At 41.3% G+C, this 8,442-nt stretch overlaps 1 pseudogene; it reads left to right on the top strand.

Moving 5' to 3' along the window:
* Positions 1-431: 431 nt before the first annotated feature.
* On the top strand, positions 432-917 carry LOC126937472 (transcription factor BTF3-like; annotated as a pseudogene).
* The last annotated feature ends 7,525 nt before the right edge of the window (positions 918-8,442 follow it).

Below are 8,442 nucleotides of genomic sequence, written 5' to 3'. Positions count from 1 at the left end.
ACTCCATCTCAAAAAAAAAAAAGTTATCCCATTTCATCTTCACATGAGCTGTATGAGATTATAAAATATGACTCATTTTGTAGGTGAGAAAACTAAGGTTAAGTGACATGACCATGATCACACACATAATAAGTGGCAAAACACATATCCCTGTCTTATGGACTGAATGCTCATGTGCTCCCCCTCACTCATATGTTGAAGCCCTAAACCCATAGTGTGATGGTATTAGAAAGTGAGCCTTTGGGAGGTCATTCTATTTAGATGAGGTGACAGATGTAGAGCCCCCATGATGGGATTAATGCCTTTTTAAGAATAGGAAGACCTGCCATCTTGCGTTCCAGCATGTGTGCGCTTAATCTCAGCTGGTCCAGCCGAGACCCCCTGAGGACCAATGCTAGTCTCCCGCTCGGCCCCTTATCCGTTCCAACATGATGAAAGAAATGATCATGAACCAGGAAAAACTCCCCAAACTGCAGGCACCAATGCGCATTGGTGGGAAAGGAACTGCTCACAGAAAGAAGGTGGTTCATAGAGCAGCCACAGCAGATGATCAAAAACTTCAGTTCTCCTTAAAGAAGTGAGGGGTAAACAATATCTCTGGCATTGAAGAGGTGAATATGTTTACAAACCAAGGAACAGGGATCCACTTTAACCACCCTAAGGTTCAGATATCTCTGGCAGCCAACAGTTTCGCCATTATAGGCCATGCTGAGACAAAGCAGCTGACAGAAACGCTATCCAGCGTCTTAAACCAGCTTGGTGCAGACAGTCCGACTGGTTTAAGGAGACTGGCCGAAGTTCTGCCCAAACAATCTGCAGGTGGAAAAGCACCACTTGCTACTGGAGAGGATGATGATGATGAAGTTCCAGAGCTTGTGGACAATTTGGATGAGGCTTCCAGGAATGAGGCAAACTGAATTGAGTCAACTTCTTAAGATAAAACTTGAAGAAGTTACTGGGAGCTGCTATTTTATAAGAAATGTTTGTTTATGGACCTGATAAAATCTAGATCTCTAATATCTTTAAGCCCAAGCCCCTTGGACACTGCAGCTCTTTTCAGTTTTTGCTTATACACAGTTCATTCTTTGCAGCTAATTAAACCAAAGAAACCTGGGAATAAAGTTTGAAACAAGGCTTAATAAAGTTCTTTGTGTAGGAAAAAAAAAAAGAAAAGAAAAAGAAAGTAAAAGAAGAAGAGGAGGAGACCCAAAAGCTTCCTTTCTCTGCCATGTGAATATGTAATGAGAAGGCAGCTGTTAACAAACAGGGACAGGGTCCTCACCAGATGCTGAATCTGCTGGCACCTTGATTTTTATTTATTTATTTATTTTTATTTTTTTTTATTTATTTATTTTGAGATGGAGTTTCACTCTGTAGCCAGGCTAGAGTGCAGTGCAACCTCACTGCAACCTCCACCTCCCTCCACCTTCCGGGTTCAGCCTCCCAAGTAGCTGGGACTACAGACATGTGCCACCACGCCCAGCTGATTTTTGTATTTTTAGTATGGACAGGGTTTCACCATGTTGGCCAAGACGGTCTTGATCTCTTGACCTCGTGATCCGCCCACCTTGGCCTCCCAAAGTGCTGGGATTACAGGCGTGAGCCACCGTGCCCGGCCTGGCACCTTGATCATAATCAGCCTCTAGAACTGTGAGAAATACATGTCTGTTGTTAAGCCACCCAGTCTGTGGTATTTTGTTATGGCAGCCTAAACAGACTGAGGCACCCGGGATGGACGCACTTGTGTTTTTTACCTCCGTGTTTTTTGCATGCCAACTAATACAAATGTTATACTTTGTAATCTAAGTCCCAAGTGTCAACCCTAAATCTGAAAGGTTAATAGAAGCTCAACATAAATACTCCTAAATCTCCTGAAATGATTTCAATTAAATAAGACTGGCTTTTGAGAGACATTAAAATGTACTGACATTGAAAGAAAAAAAATGTGTCTTTTCACTTAATTGTTAAAATCACCCCATCTATATCCTGCCCACATAATTCTCAACTAATAATAGCCTATTTCACTCAGTGTCAGCAAAGAATATAGAATGCTGTAATCCACATGCATGTTATTTTGTTGCACATGCCTGAAAACTATAATTAGCAGATATTTTCTTCAAACATCAAGTCAAACATTTTTGAGAGTTTTTTCTTGCTTACAGAAAATTCAGGAGCAAACAGCTTGGAAAAATGTTTTTTATAAAAAGACAAGGAAAACAATCCCTGTTCTATCTTACATGATGATTTGACTTTGAATCTGTCACCATATTTACTAATTCTTTTAAAATTACATCTGAAAATGTGTGACTTGAAGCAAAGAATATACCATCATGATGCAAATGTCAAAGAAAACACATCGAAAAAGATGAAAGCAAGTGAAGGCCATAGAAGTCCCTAAAAAATGACTGATTGGGTTTAAAGATATGAAAATCACTGGTGACCTTAGCAAGAAGCATTTGTTATTGATGAACGCAAAGGTACAATTGCAGTGGGTTAAAAAAAAATTAGGGCACCTCCATATACAATGGATTACTCTGCAGTGGCTAAACAGATTGAGGTGCATCTATAAGTGCAAAGCTAGAAATATATCTATGAGGAAAGCAAGTTTGCCAAACAACATGAATAGCATGATTTGCAAAAGTAAAATTATCAGTGTATAAAAATATATGTAGATATAGATGGAGCCTTATTTGTATATTTGTAAATGCATGAGAGAATTGTCTAAAAGGACACATATTTGTACCAGAGGCCTTCTGAGGCCCCAGATTGCATACCCTCAGTCCATCTCTTGATTTCAGCCATAGCTGCGTAGGTGGTTCCACACATGCTCTGACTGTAGTGGTGATGTCCCACTGAAAGAGCATGCCAGTGGTCTTTTCATACTCTGCCTTGGGGGCTCCTCAAGGAAGCCCACTTAGCCTTGCAAACAAGAGCCACCTAGGAAAAGTGAGTGAGCAACACTCAACCAATGTAGAATGAGAGCTAATGTATAAATTCCCCAGCCCCACCACAGCCTTCAAGTGGACAAGTCTGGGAGTCATCCTGTATACTTTTTAAAATTGCAGTAAAATATACACAACATAAATTTACCATTGTAATCTTTTTTTTTTTTTTTTAGACAGAGTCTCCCTCTGTCACCTAGGTTGGAGTGCCATGGTGCCATCTCGGCTCACTGCAGCCTCCACCTCCCAGGTTCAAGCAATTCTCCTGCCTTAGCCTCCCCAGTAGCTGGGACTGTAGGCACGTGCTGCCATGCCCGGCTAATTTTTGTATTTTTAGTAGTGATGGAGTTTCACGATGTTGGCCAGGATGGTCTTGATCTCCTGACCTCAGGATCTGCCCACCTAAACCTCCCAAAGTGCTGGGATTACAGGCATGAGCCACCACACCCAGCTATTACTTTCAAAGGCTGAATAATATTCCATTGTATGTATATATCAACTTTTGTTCATACATTCATCTGCTGAGGGGGCATTTGGCTTTTCCACATTTTGAATATTGTGAATAACGCTGCTATGAACATGGCGTACAAGTATCTGAGTCCCAACTTTAAATTCTTTGGGGTATATACTGTGGAGTGAAAATGCTGGGTCATATGCTAATTCTAAGTTTATTGTGTTTGCTTGTTTTTAACATGCTCCATGGAAAAACTATTTTATTTTATTTTATTTTATTTATTATTATTATTATTTTTTGAGACAGAGTCTCGCTCTGTCGCCCAGGCTGGAGTGCAGTGGCCGGATCTCGGCTCACTGCAAGCTCCGCCTTCCGGGTTCACACCATTCTCCTGCCTCAGCCTCCTGAGTAGCTGGGTCTACAGGCGCCTGCCACCATGCCCGGCTAGTTTTTTTTATTTTTTAGTAGAGACAGGGTTTCCCCACATTAGCCAGGATGGTCTCGATCTCCTGACCTCGTGATCCATCTGCCTCTGCCTCTCAAAGTGCTGGGATTACGGGTATGAGCCACCGCGCCCAGCCCTATGTTATTTTATTTTTTTAGTAAGTTTAACTTTCACAAGTCCTGGTGGAATTGAACCTCAGAATTTTGATGATATGCCCCTATGTTGCCGCCTCCTGCTTCTCTCCCTCTCTCTCTTGCTCCCTGTGACTTTCACATGGTCTAACTGCACCTAAGTCCTCAAGTCCCTGTCTCAGGCTCTACTTTTTGGGGAACCCAAGCTAGGACAACACCCACCTATAAGGGTGATCACCTCTGATAATTAGGATTAGAGAGAAGGAAACGTTTACTCTTAAAACTTTCGTACCTGTATCACTTTGTAGTCTTTTCAAGTTTTTATGATCGTAAGAAGTCAAAGTCACAGCATTATTCTCTTCTGTGAAACAAACATAAGTGATTACTCCAAAACAAACCACAGACTGATCATTCTTACGAATTTGTGCCATTACAGTAAGTCATAGAGTTTTAGAGGTTAATTTTTTAAAGGTTCTTAAATTATTGATCCTGGATGGTGCTTGTATTAGTCTCTTCTCACATTGCTATAAAGAAACACCTGAAACTGGGTAATTCATAAAGAACATAAGTTTAATTGGCTCACAGGTCTGCAGGCTGTACAGGAAAAATGAAGCTGGTATCCGCTTAGCTCTGGGGAGGCCTCAGGAAACTTTCAATCATGGTGCAAGGCAAAGAGGGAGCAAGGTGTCTCACATGATGCAGAAGGAAGAGAGGACGGAGGTGTTACACACTTTTACACAACAAAATCTTGCAAGAACTCACTTTCAGGAGAACAGAACACAAGGGGATAATGCTAAACTATTCATAAAGGATCAACCTCGATGAGCCAGTCACCTCCCACCAGGCCCCACCTCCAATGCTGAGGATTACAATTGAACATGAGATTTGGGCAGGAACACAGATCCAAACCATATCAATTCTCTTGTCCTTTAGACTAAGCTAGCAGACTCTGGACTAAGTCACCTGGAGATTTAGGTATTTATGTTCTCCCCTCCATACAGTTTCAGGATATTTTATTCATTCAAAAACCCTAAAAGCTCACATGATAGACCAGGTGATTTCTTTTATTTATTTATTTATTTACTTATTTTTCTTTTTTGAGACGGGGTCTCACTTTGTCGCCCAGGCTGGAGTGCAGTGGCACAATCTCGGCTCCCTGCAAGCTCCGTCTCCCGGGTTCACGTCATTCTCCTGCCTCAGCCTCCCTCTGAGTAGCTGGGACGACAGGCGCCCGCCACCACGCCCGGCTAATTTTTTGTATTTTTTTAGTAGAGATGGGGTTTCACCATGTTAGCCAGGATGGTCTTGATCTCCTGACTTTGTGATCTGCCCACCTGGGCCTCCCAAAGTGCTGGGATTACAGGCCTGAGCCACCGCGCCCAGCCAATAGACCAGGCGATTTCTTACTGAGCATTCTAGCTGTGAGAATCTATGAAAATAAGAGGTAGATATGCGTGTGATGGGCAAAGAAAGGAGAGGAGAATGTTCATCTTAGTACCCCTCAATCTCTGCTGGATTCTTCCTAATTATAGATATTCTGTGGCTGAGGTTTTTTATACCATCATAAATTAAGTTGTTTGTTGCTGGATCAGTTCTTAGCTGGAGTCATTCCAATGCCCTGCTCGGAGAAACAGCTATTCTATTTAATTTAGGATGTGCTGGCAAGACTGTCAAACATCAACGAGAACCTGGAAACATTCTTAAACAGAAGGCATGATACACAGCTACCACGTCAATAATCTCTTGGCTTTCCATTTTGATTTGTGGATATTGTTTAAAGAGAGTCAAAGGGAAGAAAGTGAGTTTGGAAACATTAACCAGGTTGGTAGGGAATAGGATCCCTTCTGCTTTCCCAGTAGTTCAGAATAAGTTCTTTTTATATTTTCATTATGTGCTACTGTTCCCCATCATAGGTAGGTGAGCATTAGAATCAACCTGAGTGACTTTTTTTCTTTTCTTTTTTTGATACAGGGTCTCACTGTGTTGCCCAGGATGGAGTGCAGTGGTGCGAGCACTGCTCACTGCAGCCTCAACCTCCTGGGCTCAATCAATCCTCCTGCTTCAATTGATTCTCCCATCTTAGCCTCCTGAGTAACTGCCCAGACACTGTCACCACTTGCCTGCTTAATTAAAAAAAAAAATTTTTTTAGAGATGGGGTCTTGCTATGTTGCCCAGGCTGATCTCAAACTCCTAGTTTCAAGCAATCCTCCCTCAGCCTTCCAAAGTGTTAGGATTACAAGCATGAGCCACCATGCCAGACCCATCAATATATATTTATTTGGACCTTTGAGCTCAACCCAGCTCCAGACGGATACAATTGAGTCAAAGATCCACATGGAGAAAACTACCCAGCTAACCTCTGCCCAAATCCTTGTCTTACACAATCATGGTTTCTTACAAAACTAAATGTACGTTTAGCATATAATCCAGTGATCATACTCTTTGATATTTGCTAAAGGAGTTGAAAACCTATGTCCACACAAAAACCTGCACACAACGTTTAAGCAGCTCTATTCATAATTGCCAAAACTTGGAAGCAATCAATTCACCTTTAGTAGGTGAATGGATGATAAATAAACTGTAGTACATCTAAGCAATGGAATATTATTCAGTGCTAAAAAAGAAATGAGGTGTCAAGCCATGGAAAGACACGGAGGAACCTTAAATGCATGTTACTAAAGCTAATCTGAAAACACTGTGTGATTTCAACTATATAATATTCTGCAAAAGGAAAAACTATGGAGACAATACAAATATCAATGGTTGCCAGGAATTAAGGGGAGTATGGGTTGAAGAGGTAGAGCACAAAAAATATTTAGGGCAGTGAAACTATTCTGTATGATACTATAATGGAGGATACATGTCAGTATACATTTGTGCAACCCCAAAGGACGATACCAAGAGTGAACCCTAATGTAAACTATGGACTTTGGGTGATTCTGATGTGTCAATGTAGGTTCATCAGTTGTAACAAATGTACCACTCTGTACATCTGGCACATTGAAAATGGGGGAGGCTATTCATATGGAAGGGGAGGAAGTATCTGGAGTACCTTCCTCTCAATTTTGCCATGAACCTAAAACCTCTTTTAAAAAATTAAGACTTTAAAATAAATAAATACCACTATCTCTATACACTGTTACCACATGAACGCCAGGATATATTGTTGTATCAATCACTACCTAACAAATTACTCCAAAACATAATTACTTAAAATAATAACTTATTAGTTCTCATGATTGTGTAATGAATACACGAGTTTCATTACACTATTTTCTCTACTTTTACATATGTTTGTATTTTAAAATACCAATATTTATTAAGGAGCTAGATAAAACACAATCGGTAGAATCACAGAATTCTATAAGCAATTCTTTTTTTTTTTTTTTTTTTTTTTTTTGGGGAGACAAAGTCTCACTCTGTTGCCCAGGCTGGAGTGCAGTGGCGTGATCTCGGCTCACTGCAACCTCCACATCCCAGGTTCAAGTGATTCTTGTGCCTCAGCCTCCCGAGTAGCTAGGATTACAGGTGCACGCCACCACACCTAGCAAATTTTTGTATTTTTTAATTAGAGACTGGGTTTCATCATGTTGGCCAGGCTGGTCTCAAACTCCTGATCTCAGGTGATCCACCCACCACCTCGGCCTCCCAAAGTGTTGGGATTACAGGGGTGAGCCACCATGCCTGGCCTAAGCTTCTCTTTTTACTATAATCTTTTCCCTAAATTATCACCTATTTGGTGAGGAGGTCTTATGCATCTTGGTATACTTTAATCTTAGCACAGTGACTACCATATAGTAGTCACTCAATAAGTGTTTGTTAAATGATAATCACTTTTTTTGATATAAGATCTCACTCTGTCGCCGAGGCTAGAGTGCAGTGGCACCATCATAGCTCTCTGCTGTTTTGACTTCTTGGGCTCAAACCATCCTCCCACCTCAGTCTCCCAACTAGTTGGGACTACAGATGCATGCTACCATACTTGGCTAATTTTTTCCTTTTTTTGGTATTTTTTGTAGAAATGGGGTTTCACCATATTATCCAGGCTGGTCTCGAACTCCTGGACTCAAGCCATCTGCCTGCCTTAACCTTCCAAAATGCTAGGATTACAGGTGTAAGCCATGGCACCCAGCTGATAACCACTTTTAACGTCAGTTATAAAACACTATTTTTGTGATCAAATGTATTCAGTCACCTATGAAATTAAAATGCTTCTGATTCTGTTCATAGGTGCTGGCAATACAATGGCCTCTGACAGTCTTCACCTGTAAGACTGTGTACTCCACGTTCAGAGTCATGCCGTGTAGGTATTCCTGCACTAAGTCCTCCTAGCAGTGCTGTATCAAACCTCAGTCATCAACAGGCTTTTCTGATCAAGTGCCCTTTCTCCCGTGTGCTTCTCAGAAATAACTGAAATCTTGGCGTACTTTCTCTTCTTGCTGCAGTTCAGAGGCTTTGGCCGAATGCTA

Source organism: Macaca thibetana, chromosome 15 (genome assembly GCF_024542745.1).
Source record: "Macaca thibetana thibetana isolate TM-01 chromosome 15, ASM2454274v1, whole genome shotgun sequence".
Lineage (NCBI taxonomy): Eukaryota > Metazoa > Chordata > Mammalia > Primates > Cercopithecidae > Macaca > Macaca thibetana.
Note: the sequence above shows the minus strand (reverse complement) of the source record. Positions and strands in the feature narration are given on the sequence as shown.